Below are 15,884 nucleotides of genomic sequence, written 5' to 3' on the forward strand. Positions count from 1 at the left end.
GAGCTCCAGAGACGGGCGTGAGCCACGGCTCTCAGTGCGGACCCCAGAGATGGGCATGAGATGCTAAGGCTGCTGCTGCCACCACCAAGAAGCCTGTGTGCTGCATAGGTCACTATCCACACCTCCCCTCCTGGGAGCCTGTGCAGCCCGCCACTACCAGGGTCCCGTGATCCAGGGACAACTTCCCCGGGAGAGCACACGGCGCGCCTCAGGCTGGTGCAATGTCACGCCGGCCTCTGCCTCTGCAGGCTCGCCCTGCACTCCATACCCCTCCCTCCTCCCGGCCTGAGTGAGCCAGAGCCCCCGAATCAGTTGCTCCTTTAACCCCGCCCTGTCTGAGCGAAGAACAGATGGCCTCAGGCGACCTACACGCAGAGGCGGGTCCAAATCCAAAGCTGAACCTCGGGAGCTGTGCGAACAAAGAAGAGAAAGGGAAATCTCTCCCAGCAGCCACAGGAGCAGCGGATTAAATCTCTGCAATAAACTTGATGTACCCTGCATGTGTGGAATACCTGGATAGACAACAAAACATCCCAAATTGAAGAGGTAGAATTAGGGAGTAACGATATATATATATATTTTTTCCCCTTTTCTCTTTTTGTGAGTGTGTATGTGTATGCTTCTGTGTGTGATTTTGGCTGTACAGCTTTGCTTTTACCAACTTTCCTAGGGTTCTGTCTGTCGTTGTTTTTTTTTTTAACCTTAAAAATTCTTTTCTTAATAATTATTTTAATAGCTATATTTTATTTTAGTTCATCTTCTTTCCTTCTTTCTTTCTATTTTTTTTTTCTCCCTTTTATTCTAGCAGTGTGGATGAAAGGCTCTTGGTGCTCCAGCCAAGCATCAGGGCTATGCCTCTGAGGTGGGAGAGCCAAGTTCAGGACACTGGTCCACAAGAGACCTCCCAGCTCCACCTAATATCAAATGGCAAAAATCTCCCAGAGATCTCCATCTCAACAGCAAGACCCAGCTTCACTCAACGACCAGCAAGCTACAGTGCAGGACACCCTATGCCAAACAACTATCAAGACAGGAACACAACCACATCCATTAGCACAGAGGCTGCCTAAAATCATAATAAGGCCACAGACACCCCAAAACACACCACCAGACATGGACCTGCCCACCAGAAAGACAAGATCCAGCCTCATCTACCAGAAGACAGGCACTAGTCCCCTCCACCAGGAAGCCTATTAACCCACTGAACCAACATTAGCCACTGGGGACAGACAGCAAAAACAAAGGGAACTATGAACCTGCAGCCCATGAAAAGGAGTCCCCAAACACAGTAAGTTAAGCAAAATGAGAAGACAGAAAAACACACCACATATGAAGTAGCAAGGCAAAAACTCACCAACCTAACAAATGAAGAGGAAATAGGCAGTCTACCTGAAAAAGAATTCAGAATAATGATAGTAAAGATCTTGGAAATAGAATAGAGAAAATACAAGAAACATTTAACAAGGACCTAGAAGAACTAAAGGGCAAAAAAAAACAGTGATGAACAACACAATAAATGAAATTAAAAATTCTCTAGAAGGGATCCATAGCAGAATAACTGAGGAAGAAGAACGGATAAGTGACCTGGAAGATAAAATAGTGGAAATAACTACTGCAGAGCAGAATAAAGAAAAAAGAATGAAAAGAAAGGAGGACAGTCTTAGAGACCTCTGGAACAACATTAAATGCACCAACATTCAAATTATAGGGGTCGCAGAAGAAGAAGAGAAAAAGAAAGCGACTATGAAAATATTTGAAGACATTATCATTGAAAACTTCCCTAATATGGGAAAGGAAATAATTAATCAAGTCGAGGAAGCACAGAGAGTCCCATACAGGATAAATCCAAGGAGAAACATGCCAAGACACATATTAATCAAACTATCAAAAATTAAATGCAAAGAAAAAATATTAAAAGCAGCAAGGGAAAAACAACAAATAACACACACAACGGAATCCCCATAAGGTTAACAGCTGATCTTTCAGCAGAAACTCTGCAAGCCAGAAGGGAGTGGCAGGACATATTTAAAGTGATGAAAGGGAAAACCTACAACCAAGATTACTCTACCCAGCAAGGATCTCATTCAGATTCGATGGAGAAATTAAAACCTTTACAGACAAGCAAAAGCTGAGAGAATTCAGCACCACCAAACCAGCTTTACAACAAATGCTAAAGGAATTTCTCTAGGCAGAAAACACAAGAGAAGGAAAAGAACTACAATAACAAACCCAAAACAATTAAGAAAATGGTAATAGAAACATACATATCGATAATTACCTTAAATGTAAATGGATTAAATGCTCCAACCAAAAAACATAGACTGGCTGAATGGATACAAAAAGAAGACCCATATATATGCTGTCTACAAGAGACCCACTTCAGGCCTTGGGACACATACAGAATGAAAGTGAGGGGATGGAAAAAGATATTCCATGCAAATGGAAATCAAAAGAAAGCTGGAGTAGCAATTCTCATATCAGACAAAATAGACCTTAAAATAAAGACTATTAGAAGAGAAAAAAAGGACACTACATAGTGATCAAAGGATCGATCCAAGAAGAAGATACAACAATTATAAATATTTATTCACCCAACATAGGAGTACCCCAATACATAAGATAAATACTAACAGCCATAAAAGGGGAAATCGACAGTAACACAATCATAGTAGGAGACTTTAACACCCCACTTTCACCAATTGACAGGTCATCCAAAATGAAAATAAAGGAGGAAACACAAGCTTTAAATGATACATTAAACAAGATGGACTTAATTGATATTTATAGGACATTCCATCCAAAACAAACCAGAATACACATTCTTCTTAAGTGCTCATGGAACATTCTCTAGGATAGCTCATATCTTGGGTCACAAATCAAGACTTGGTAAATTTAAGAAAATTGAAATTGAATCAAGTATCTTTTCTGACCACAACACTATGAGACTAGTTATCAATTACAGGAAAAAATATGTAAAAAATACAAACACATTGAGGCTAAATAATACACTACTTAATAACCAAGAGATCACTGAACAAATCAAAGATGAAATCAAAAAATACCTAGAAACAAATGACAATGAAAACACGTGACCCAAAACCTATGGGATGCAGCAAAAGCAGTTTTAAGAGGGAAGTTTATAGCAATACAATCCTACCTCAAGAAACAAGAAAAATCTCAAGTAAACAACCTAAAGCAATTACAGAAAGAAGAACAAAAAAACCCCCAAAGTTAGCAGAAGGAAAGAAATCATAAAGATCAGATCAGAAATAATTGAAAAAGAAATGAAGGAAACAATAGCAAAGATCAGTAAAACTAATAGCTGGTTCTTTGAGAAGATAAACAAAATTGATAAACCATTAGCCAGACTCATCAAGAAAAAAAGGGAGAAGACTCAAATCAATAGAATTAGAAATGAAAATGGAGAAGTAACAACTGACAGTGCAGATATACAAAGGATCATGACAGATTACTAGAAGCAACTCTATGCCAAAAAAATGGACAACCTGGAAGAAATGGACAAATGCTTAGAAATGCACAACTTCCTGAGACTGAACCATGAAGAAATAGAAAATATGAACAGACCAATCACAAGCACTGAAATTGAAACTGTGATTAAAAATCTTCCAACAAACAGAAGCCCAGGACCAGACAGCTTCACAGGTGAATTCTATCAAACATTTAGAGAAGAGCTAAGACCTATCCTTCTGAAACTCTTCCAAAATATAGCAGAGGGAGGAACACTCCCAAACTCATTCTACGAGGCCACCATCACCCTGATACCAAGATCCGACAAAGATGTCTCAAAGAAAGAAAACCACAGGCCAATATCACTGGTGAACATAGATGCAAAAATCTTCAACAAAATACTGGCAAACAGAATCTAACAGTACATTAAAAGGATCATACACCATGATCAAGTGGGGTTTATCCCAGGAATGCAAGGATTCTTCAATATACGCAAATCAATTAATGTGTTAAACCATATTAACAAATTGAAGGATAAAAACCATATGATCATCTCAATCAATGCAGAGAAAGCTTTCGACCAAATTCAACAGCCATTTATATAAAAACCCTGCAGAAGGTAGGCATAGAGAGAAGTTTCCTCAACATAATAAAGGTCATATATGACAAACCCACAGCCAGCATCGTCCTCAATGGTGAAAAACTGAAACCATTTCCACTTAGATCAGGAACAAGACAAGGTTGCCCACTCTCACCACTGTTATTCAACATAGTTTTGGAAATTTTAGCCACAGCAATCAGAGAAGAAAAAGAAATAAAAATAATCCAAGTTGGAAAAGAAGTAAAGCTGTCACTGTTTGCAGATGGCATGATACTATACATAGAGTATCCTAAAGATGCTATCAGAAAACTCCTAGAGCTAATCAATGAATTTGGTAAAGTAGCAGGATACAAAATTAATGCACAGAAATCTCTAGCATTCCTATACACTAATGATGAAAACTCTGAAAGCAGAAGAAAACACTCCCATTTACCACTGCAACAAAAAGAATAAAATATCTAGGAATAAACCTACCTAAGCAGACAAAAGACCTGTGTGCAGAAAATTATAAGACACTGATGAAAGAAATTAAAGATGACACAAATAGATGGAGATATATGCCATGTTCTTGATTTGGAAAAATCAACGTTGTGAAAATGACTATACTACCCAAAGCAATCTACAGATTCAATGCAATCCCTATCAAACTACCACTGGCATTTTTCACAGAACTAGAACAAAAAATTTCACAATTTGTATGGAAACACAAAAGATCCCGAATAACCAAAGCAATCTTGAGAAAGAAAAACGGAGCTGGAGGAATCAGGCTCCCTGACTTCAGACTATACTACAAAGCTATAGTAATCAAGACAATATGGTACGGGCACAAAAACAGAAATATAGATCAATGGAACAGGATAGAAAACCCAGAGATAAACCCACACACATATGGTCACCTTTTCTTTGATAAAGGAGGCAAGAATATACAATGGAGAAAAGACAGCCTCTTAAATTAATGGTGCTGGGAAAACTGGACAGGTACATGTAAAAGTATGAAATTAGAACACTCCCTAACATACACAAAAATAAACTCAAAATGGATTAAGGACCTAAATGTAAGGCCAGACACTATCAAACTCTTAGAGGGAAACCTAGGCAGAATACTCTATGACATGAATCACAGCAAAATCCTTTTGGACCCACCTCCTAGAGAAATGGAAATAAAAATAAACAAATGAGACCTAATGAAACTTAAAATCTTTTGCACGGCAAAGGAAACCATAAACAACATGAAAAGAGAACTTTCCGAATGGGAGAGAATATTTGCAAATGCAGCGCCTGACAAAGGATTAATCTCCAAAATTTACAAGCAGCTCATGCAGCTCAATATCAAAAAAACGAACAACGCAATCCAAAAATGGGCAGAAGAGCTAAAATGATATTACTCCAAAAGAGATATACAGATTGCCAAGAAACACATGAAAGAATGCTCAACATCATTAATCATTAGAGAAATGCAAATCAAAACTACAATGAGATATCATCTCACACCGGTCAGAATGGTCATCATCAAAAAATCTACAAACAATTACTGCTGGAGAGGGTGTGGAGAAATCGAACCCCCTTGTACTGTTGGTGGGAATGTAAATTGATACAGCCACTATGGAGAACAGTATGGAGTTTCCTTAAAAAACTAAAAATAGAACTACCATGCAACCCAGCAATCCCACTACTGGGCATATACCCTGAGAAAACCAGAATTCAAAAAGTGTCATGTACCAAAATATTCATTACAGCTCTATTTACAATATCCAGAACATGGAAGAAACCTATGTGTCCATCAATAGATGAATGGATAAAGAAGATGTGGCACATATATACAATGGAATATTACTCAGCCATAAAAAGAAACGAAATTGAGTTATTTGTAGTGAGGTGGATGGACCTTGAGTCTGTCATACAGCGTGAAGTAAATCAGAAAGAGAAAAACAAATACCATATGCTAACACATATATATGGAATTTAAGAAAAAAAATGTCATGAGGAACCTAGGGGTAAGACAGGAATAAAGACACAGACCTACTAGAGAATGGACTTGAGGATATGGGGACGGGGAAGGGTAAGCTGTGACAAAGTGAGAGAGTGGCATGGCCATATATACACTAACAAACATAAAATACATAGTGGGAAGCAGCTGTATAGCACAGGGTGATCATCTGGGTGCTTTGTGCCCACCTAGATGGGTGGGATAGTGAGGGTGGGAGGGAGGGAGATTCAAGAGGGAAGAGATATGGGAACATATGTATATGTATAACTGATTCACTTTGTTATAAAACAGAAAGTAACACACCATTGTTAAACAATTATACTCCAATAAAGATGTTAAAAAAAGTGAGAAAATGTTATTAAAGTTTTCAATGAAATTGTAATGTGAGAAATGTTATGAATATATAAAATATAAATATAAATAATATACATTACATCATTAAAACTTTAATGTGAGGAAATATTATGAATTCGTAAAGTGTTGTATATCATAAAATGAGTAACAACATGCATTGATTGTGCTCTAAGTTTTGCTAGATCCTTTAATTCTTACTCCTCCTGACCATATATTGTTTCATCCTTGATCCCATTTTGGATTTATTAGAGAGAATGAGAGCACAACTGCTGTGTGTGAGGTTAAGCTCTGAGTGAGCACCAAGCAATGTCCTAGCTTGTGGACTCATTAGTTACAAGAGGACATTATCATGTCCCATGTCTAGCACAGCGCCTAGCTGATGGGTGCTCTATAAATACTAGTTCCAAGTACAAATGTTTTAAAATTGGGGATGAACACAGAGGCAGATGAGCTAACCTTTCAGGGCACAATGTACAATTTCTTCAGTGAGAAGAAATCCATTCTTACATATTGCCTTTTTCTCTTTTGATCACTTCAGTTTTGTTAGAACAAAATGACAATAATAATATATTCCAGTTTCTTTTGGCATATTTGCTGTGGGGTTAGTTAGCAGAAGTTGATTCAGAATGCAAGCTCTGGATATTACTGCCTGAATTTGTCTCTCAATCCACCACCTACCAACTTTGAGACCCTGGACACATTACTTATCCTCTTGGTAATTTCCTTATCTGCAAAATTGGGATAATAATAGCACTTGCCTCATAGTACAGTCCTGAGAATAAAATATGTTAGCGAGTTAATATAAGTAAAGTACTTAAGAAAGTTCTTGGGACCATAGAAAAGGCTCAAAAATGTTGATTACTTCTGAAAGTCCAAGCAGGCAGATGACCACCTAAAGTTTACTTATGAAAACAGGCAATGTTAAGAATTTGCAAAGTGTGCGATACTCGATGAGAACCATTATTAGATGTCTGATGAATGACTAAGAGAAATAAAGAGACTGCTCTAATTGAATGAGATCTAGCCATCTTGTTAATCGCAGAGCAGGAGATCAAGACAAAGTGGCAAAACAGGGGGCCCGGCTTACTGTGCTCCTGATGATTAAGACTGTGCTTCATTACTAAGTTCGTGCAGATAATAAGACAATGGCTCTGCCTAATAAGAAGATCAAATGAGCCACTAGAACGGAAGCATCACATTTAGTCAAACATTAAGTTTAATTAATTAATTAATTAATTCTTTTCACTGAATTGTTTTTGAAGGTCAAGCGTATGCTGCAGCAGTGCAGTACTGGAGCCATTCTCCTCATACATTTGAATGCATCCACCGACCACAACTCTCCCAGCCATGGAGAGTTATTGGCTACCTCCCCACTCACACACTCTCCCCCACAGAGTGAAGACCTGCTTATGTTAGTTCTGCCATAATTACCTGAGGATCTTGGACAAGTCCCCAGTGTCTTCTGGGACTTCTTTCTCCATCTTTAAAATGAGGAGTTACATTAGATGTTCTCTCATTGAACTTTCCAGTCTGCTATTATTATAAGGTTGTGACAATTTGTTCAATCAAATATGGAGAGAACTAGAGTTACCAGTTACTTCCTTGCTGGGCTTGGTTAGGCAAGCTATTTAGACTCCTCGAACTTCAGTTTCTTTAACTGTACAATGAGGAACAGAATAATATTTTCCTTATAGGCGTTGTAGTGAAGATTCAGTGATACGGTATGTGTGAATTACTGGGAACAATATCTGGCTGTATGACAGACACTCAATAATATTAGATATTACCGTTATTTATAGCAAAGTTGGTAATATATTTAGAAATTGTCAAATTAATTCCAGCCCATTGTTATTAATACAAAACAGTACACTAGAACCTCACATTTAACTTTAAGCTTCCAGTTAGGTTTCCAGGTAGGACATTTATCTTAGACATAAAATGCTAGTGGATGTTAATGATAGCCAAGATTGCTTGAATCTTTTGGTGCAGTGTCTATCGCTGTGCCTGACACACTTGCATCACTTAGTCTGTACAGCAATCCTTTAAGGTAGATATTGCTATCCATGTTCAATTGCTTTGCATGTAAGACATAATTTACTCTTTACAATAATACCCTTAGGTAGGGACTTTAAAAAAAAAAAAACAAACCTCTGTTAACAGGTGAGGAAACTGAGGCTTACAGAGGTTAAGTAGTGGGGCCAGTATTCAAACCCAGATCTTTATGACTCTAGTGTGCTTATTCACCTTTGCACATTACATGTCACATCATGTTATACATCTCCCATCATGGTATCTCTCATTCACGTGCTAGGAACAGTCCTCGCCCCCCACCTCAAAGAACTGGCATTTCTCCCTCCCTTCTTTGTCTGAAACAACTATATGACTATTTCTTCCTTTACAAGAGACCTACTAAGAAGCTTAGATCCAAATATGAGACTCAAATACAGTAACTCTATAATGCTGACAACTTGCATTATAATGCTGATAAGTTTCCCTGCTATCCTACTCTCTTATTTGTATTTTGCCCAGCCCTGATTTTTAATTCTAAGCTTGTCTTTTTTTTTTTTTTACAACTTTATTGGAGTATAATTGCTTTACAAGGTTGTGTTAGTTTCTGCTGCATAACAAAGTGAATCAGCTATATGTATACATACATCCCCATATCCCCTCCCTCTTGAGCCTCCCTCCCTCCCTCCCTATTCTACCCCTCCAGGTGGTCACTAAGTACTGAGCTGATCTCCCTGTGCTATGCAGCTGCTTCCCACTATAAGCTTGCATTTTTTATTTAACAAACTATTAGATATAAAATAAACTACAAGGATACATTGTACAACTCGGGGAATATAGCCAATATTTTATAATAACTATAAATAGAATATAATCTTTAAAAATTGTGAATCACGATATTGTACACCTGTAACTTATTTAATATTGTACATCAACTATACTTCAATAAAAAATAAGTTAAAAAATAAACTTGCCTTTTTATTAGCCATCTGTTTATTAAAACAACCCCCTTTAGGCTACAGTCAGATCTTTTGTGGAGCAAGATGAATGAATAAATAAATAAAGCCTATATCCATAGCTTGATAAATTGCTTAACAGGGTGGATTAAAGATACAATAGTTATTAACTGAGAGTGACCACTGCTCCTGGTTGTTTCCACAAGGTTTATGAATCTCAAATAATCACCTGTAAAATATACATTTTTGAGAGTCAATAGTGTGGGTTTTTATCTGGAGCTGGAATTCTGTGAGGTAATAAACATTTTAAAAGCATGCCAAGACTAATATGTCATTCAATAACTGTTGACTGGTTAGTTAAACATTCTGAATTAGTAACTCTGAATGTATGTACCCCGAGAAGTAGTCCTTCACAGAGATTGTACAGCACATAGACAAAATGAAAAGGTGGAATAATTTTAAAGAAAGGAAACAAAAGGGGGTCATATTTCAATCTAATCATTCAGGGGTGATTCAATTCAATAGAGACTTCATTTCTTTCACAGAAAGAAATGTTCTAAGATGTGGCAGAGGTAAAGTAATTGTGTGAATAACGCTAGGCAGTACGGCTTCTTTGGATGCCTTTACCACATTGTGAAATTCTCTGTGAATGCTTCTCAAGATCACATATGATACAGTCAAATCCTCAACTAAATATTTTAAACTACTTGTATGATTTCACCTTATACAGTTTAACTTTATTAATGCAACTGGTATTTATTGAGTCCTTACTGTGTTCTAGGTTTGGGTTGAGATAACCTGAGGGAACAAAACAGACAGAATTCCTATCCTCGTTGGGATAGGCTGAGAAATGCCCACCAAAGAAGTTGAGGTAGTCCCAGGAAGCTGTGAATATGTTAATTTCTGTGGCAAAGGGACTTTGCTGGTAGGATTAGGTTAAGGACCTTGAGACAAGAGGTTAGCCTGGATTATCCCTGTGAGCCCTAAATGTGATTACAAGTGTCTTTACAAGAGGGAGGCAGAGAGAGATTTTCCTTCAGGAGAGGGGAAGGTGGAGATTGGAGTGATGTGCTATGAAGGTATAGGAAGGGCCCACAAGCCACGAAATGAGGGTGGCTTCTAAAAGTTGAAAAAGAGAAAGAGATGGATCCTCTTATCAGAGCCTCCCTCCTGATATCTTGGTGTTAGCCCAGTGAAACTGGCTTTGGACTTCTGAGCTCCAGAACCATAAGAGAACACATTTATGTTGTTTAAGCCACCGAGTCTGAAGTAGTTTGTTATTGCAGCCATGGGATACTAAGGCATTCACAGAGATGTCATCCTAGAGGGGGAGAGAGCAAATAATAGTTACAATAAAGAAAGAAATCATATTATGTTAGAAGTTAATAAGTACTATGGAAAAGAGGGAAAATAGTGCATGGTAAGAGGGATGGAGAGGGTCTGATCCATGCAGGGGTGCTGGTGAGGCATGGGGGGAACCATTTACAGTATAACTAGGAATAGAACTCATTGGGAAGGGGAGATTTCAACAAAGACATGAAGTTGGTAAAGGAGTTGGCTAAGCGGATATCTGTGGGAAAATTATTCTAGTCAGAGAGAACAACAGTACACATGCCCTAAGGTAGGAAAAAAAAGCCAGGGTGATTAAGATGACGAGGTAGAGAAGGATGATCAGAGAGGTAGTTGCAAGCTGATCGTGGAAGCCACCGTAAAGTCTACTGTTAGGAAAATGAAACCATTTTACAGATTTGCTAGAAGGTATTTTCTAGAAGATAATAAATATCTGGTCAGTTAAGTTAAATAGGCTTCAATTGAAAAAAAATATTGATAGGGTAAACTAGGGGATAAGCCTAGACCCAGAGACATCTTCTAAATTAGTTTCAAAACACCAGTTTGGAAGAGTGAAATCAATTAACTGATGATGTGTGTGAGACAATAGTTTTCCATTGCTTTTGAGTGTAAATACATGAGGACTGTACTTAAACTGAATTTCAGTGGATATCACTGCCTGTTTTTGTTTTATAAAGTTTTGATTGATTATTTTAAGGTCAAACTTCACAATTCTGATGAAATAATTTCTTCTTAATTTTTTTCTTCTTCTAGCATATGGTTTTGGATTACAGTGTGCAGTTTTGATATAGTCTATATCTGGATTTAATGTACCTGAAACTGACAGATTCCACATGTGAGGCAGGGGTAACTATCAATACATTTTAGTTGGATGGGTCAGCCTCAGGCCCTCATGGCCGAACAGCCTGGACTGACCAATTTGAGCAGATATCTTGGTAAATTGAAGGCACAATGACACAGTGATTGCCAACCTAATCCTGGCCCAGTGGTTCATTTCATATTCCAAGTACCTTCAGGCTTTCAGAGGCAGCCTGGTTTACCCAAAGTATTTTCCATACCACACTCTGATGTGGTTAAGTTCTAAAATCACCTGTAGATGTGGTGTGATTATGAGCTCAACTCCTCTTTCTTCTTCACATGTTATATTTGGGTGATGTCTACCATGCCAATTCTATCAAAGGCCTCTTGCCCACTTAAATTTTAGCTGTATAACTTGATGGCAAACTTACTCCAGAAAGTCTGGAATCATTGTATCCAGAATTTTGTTCAAGCTAAACCCATAAACATTTGTTGAATAAATTAGTAAACCAGTGGTAGAATTAGCAGGGAGTGCCTGTCTTTGTTAGAATCTTCTCTAGCAGATTCCTGGGCTTGTTCTGATGGAGCAGTCAGTGGACTCAGACCACAAGCAAAGGGGAACTGGAGTGGACTTTGCCCATGGGGTACGTGGGAAGAGTCCTAGGCACTTGCATGTCCGGTGGGCTGACTTACACTCATTCCACTTCATTCACCCACTCTTTACAAACAGGCTTTTCCCTTGGTTTTTTATTCTGTCCTCTAGTTCCTTGTGTGACTGGTTCTCTGTATGGAGTGCTATCTAACTGCTGGTGCCCTGACCACCCGCATGATGTATGGGAGGGTCGTTTTCATGTAGAGGCCAAGCAGTAGGATTAGGATTTTGTATCAGGGTTCTCCAGAGAAACAGAGCCACTAAGTTGTGTGTGTATATGTATATACACTGAACACCTGATTAGAACAAAAAGGCAGGCGTCCCCAAGTGAGAGGGAATTCTCCAGTGGTCTGCCTTTAGACTGGAACTGGAGCATGGTCCTTCTGGGTCTCTGCCTGTGGGCTGAACACTCATGTAGTATATTACATATATATGTATATAATATATACTTTATATATAATTTATATATATAATATGTGTAATATATATATGTAGTGTATATATGCACACACACAGGCATACACAAGCACACACACACACACACACACACACCTTATTGATTCTGTTTTTCTGGAGAACTAATACAGAATCCTAAAGAGCATTCTAGCCTAGTCATTTCTCTTTTCTGTTCCATTGCCTGCTGTTCTCCAGTGTGTAGATGAGACGTCTGAAGATCAGAGGAGTCCAGTGACTTGTCCAAGATGATCAGCTAATTAGTGACTGAGTTGGTATGTTGAGCTATCGGTGGGGTAGGGAGAGAGGGGGTATCAAAGATGACTAATATATTGACCTGCTGGATACCTGGGATTGTCTAAAGGAACAGAGATGTCAGGAGAGTGTTCACATTTTGAGACAAAGTTTGACCCTCGTTCAATTGTGTTTAAACCATCAGCTGTGGCAGAGACGCAGAAGGTAGTCAATGGGCAAGAGAGGTGTTCTGGAAAGGGAGACATCTCTGTCTGATGATTGTCCTGTTGAGAATAGAGATTTACTCTCGGTTATGATGATGTGAAAGAACAAACTCTCAGCATGTGTGAAAAGAGCCAAGTTTCTATTTGTCAAGGCTGCAGCATTCTAACAGCAGCATTGTTCCCTCTGATTAGTGAAAAATGCCTCTGGCTGACACTTTCACAAGATGAGAGCCTCTTACAGTCAGAAAAGTCACGCTCTGAAAGCCAAATTTTTTTTGAATTAAAAAAAAAGTCATGACCATACAGAGCTTTCAACTTTCAATTTGATTAAAAAAATTTTTTACGATAGAAGAAGAAACAATGTCAACCACATTAGAATAAGTTCTAACTGGCCTTTTTGAAAATGAGATGTGATGCCTCAGCTCTGCCTGGGTAGGAAACGTGTTGTGGAGAACGTGGCTAATAAGTTGCACAATTCAGTCTGAGAACGACTTTTCCTCTCAATTTTTTTTTCTGCCTTGTGTGTTGGATAACGAGAGTATTTTTTGTTTTTAATTTATTCAGCCTATAATTTTGATCTCCACTTCACATTGTCTAGAGAGATATGGTTACTGAGACAAGGGAAAACACAAATGTATGTGGTGATTCAATACACTCTAATGATCATCAACAAAGGAAATGTGCTAAGTTTTAGGGAAGATACAAAAATATAGATGTCACAGCCTCTCTGTCAGTTTAGCAGGTAGAAAGCTTTTAGTGCCGTAAGGGAAAAGTTGTTACAGGAATTTATTCATTCACTTACCAAATGTTTATTGATTGTATGTTATAGCCTAGAGGTTCCCAGATGACTAGGATCCAGTGTTCAATGTGTGTAAGCTGAGAAAGAAACGCAAAAAGCAGAAAAAAGGGCAAAGGTACTAAAATATAAAGCTTTTCCTTCCTTTGTGGTCTGTCTCTGGCCTTGTCTTGGTGTTGTTTATTTGCTAGTTGATGTTCTAAGAAAATAGAAACTAAAATAATACATGACTAGCATGAATTTTATTGTTCTCTATATGGCGCAATACCAATTCAAATACAAATATCACATTTCACTTTGGGGTGGAGTCACCGAAATTACACAATTTGTATTTTGTGGCTTGTCCTTCAAGGGTGCCTCTAGCTGGTCAGAGACAAACTCAAGACTGAATGAGGAAGGTTGGAAGGAAGAAGAGAAAATCCGGCAGCCTGGAGCTGGCTGAGGGAGCCCTCGGGGCATAGGGGCCAGTGCAAAACCCTCACAGATACCCAAGGGTCCCGTTCTGTGATTTGAGGTGTGTATGCATTTGCTGGGGCCTGATGGCTACTGGGTTCCTCCTCCCCTCAAACAAGGGACCCATGTGCAGTGTCCCGGTAGGGGACTTGGGCCAAGGGAGTCTAGCCAGGTGGCTCCCTGTTTCCACGGGCCCACTGCCCCAACCCACGGTAGATGGGAAACCCCTCAAGATCTTAAACCTCTGTGCCAGGATGTGCTCAGTACCTGGTTGAGGGGGTGAGAGGCTTGTCCTGTCCTGGCCCAGACAAGTCTCACCCGGAGTGGGACTGGCAGCAGCCATGTTTGGCCCAGAGATACCAGAGTGTGTGCCTGATCTCCACCCTACCAAAGCTCGTGGCCAGGCCCCTTCCCAGGTAAAGAGTGGCAGCAGTCACCTGCTGGGGGTGTCAGAGGAGACTGGCTGAGGTCTGGGACAGGGGAATGGGTGGCCAAGAACCCATCCCAGGGAGGCCCATCCCAGGGAGGTGGGATTGTGCAGGAGTTGGAGGTCTAAGCCCTTGGTGCAGGCTCCATTGTCCCACTGCACTTCACTTAAATACACCAGTTCAAAGATAAAATGATTAAGAAATTTCAAGGTGGCACTGGCTGCCTGCCCAAGAAGGCAGTCCTACTCTGGAGTTCGCTTGTGGCTATTGTTTCCACAGCTGAGATGGCTCCATCTTTCAAGAAAAGCAGTTTCCCTTTTGTGCTGAGCTGGAGGAGCAGTGAACCTATCACTATTTTCTTCTTCAAGCTCTCTTTACTTAAATTGCAGTTCAAGGGACTCATTTTTAGTGTTTTTTTAAGGGGAGGTTTTCTTGACTTTAGCAAGGATGGTCTCATCATCTTTCATGGTGGTTTCATATTTGTTCTGGATTTGGGTGCGGGTGTTTTGAAACTTCACTGAAGCAGCATTCACGTGAAAACCCTGGACAAACACTGAATGCAGATGAGGAATCAAGATGACCCCTGATAACTACTTAGCCACAAAAGGACATTCCGTGACAGCTGCCAATACTGGGAAAACCTTGCGTGTCCAACCACAGCGTGCGGGGGCGTTCTGACTGCTTATCATTTTCAGGGAGGCGGTTGGGGCAGGGGTTAGGGTCAAGGAGTTGAACAGACCTGGTACTGAGTTCCTCCTCTACCGTTAAGCAATTTAACCCCTTAATCTTTCTGTGCCTCAGTTGCCTCTGTGCAAAGCGAAGATTGTGATTTTGCCTTTTTTAATAGAGTTCTAGGGTAAGTTAATTGAATATATATGTAAAGTGTTTAGCATGGAGACACAGCCAATTCTCAACAGATGTAAATTCTGTATCTTTTCATATGCAAGCACGCAAAAAATAGTGAAGGAGACAAAGTTTCTTTGCATAATACTGTCTTCCTTTTTGGCCCCTGTGGGGTCCCCAGTGCCTTCAGGCATTTCTGTGATGCTGCATCTGGTCCATTCTCTCCCCTGATGCAAACTCTTGCTTGCCACTTTCACTTTTGTCAAACACTGTATGTCTG

This window comes from Neophocaena asiaeorientalis, unplaced genomic scaffold, assembly GCF_003031525.2.
Source record: "Neophocaena asiaeorientalis asiaeorientalis breed wild unplaced genomic scaffold, Neophocaena_asiaeorientalis_V1.1 scaffold15, whole genome shotgun sequence".
NCBI classification, from domain to species: Eukaryota; Metazoa; Chordata; class Mammalia; order Artiodactyla; family Phocoenidae; genus Neophocaena; species Neophocaena asiaeorientalis.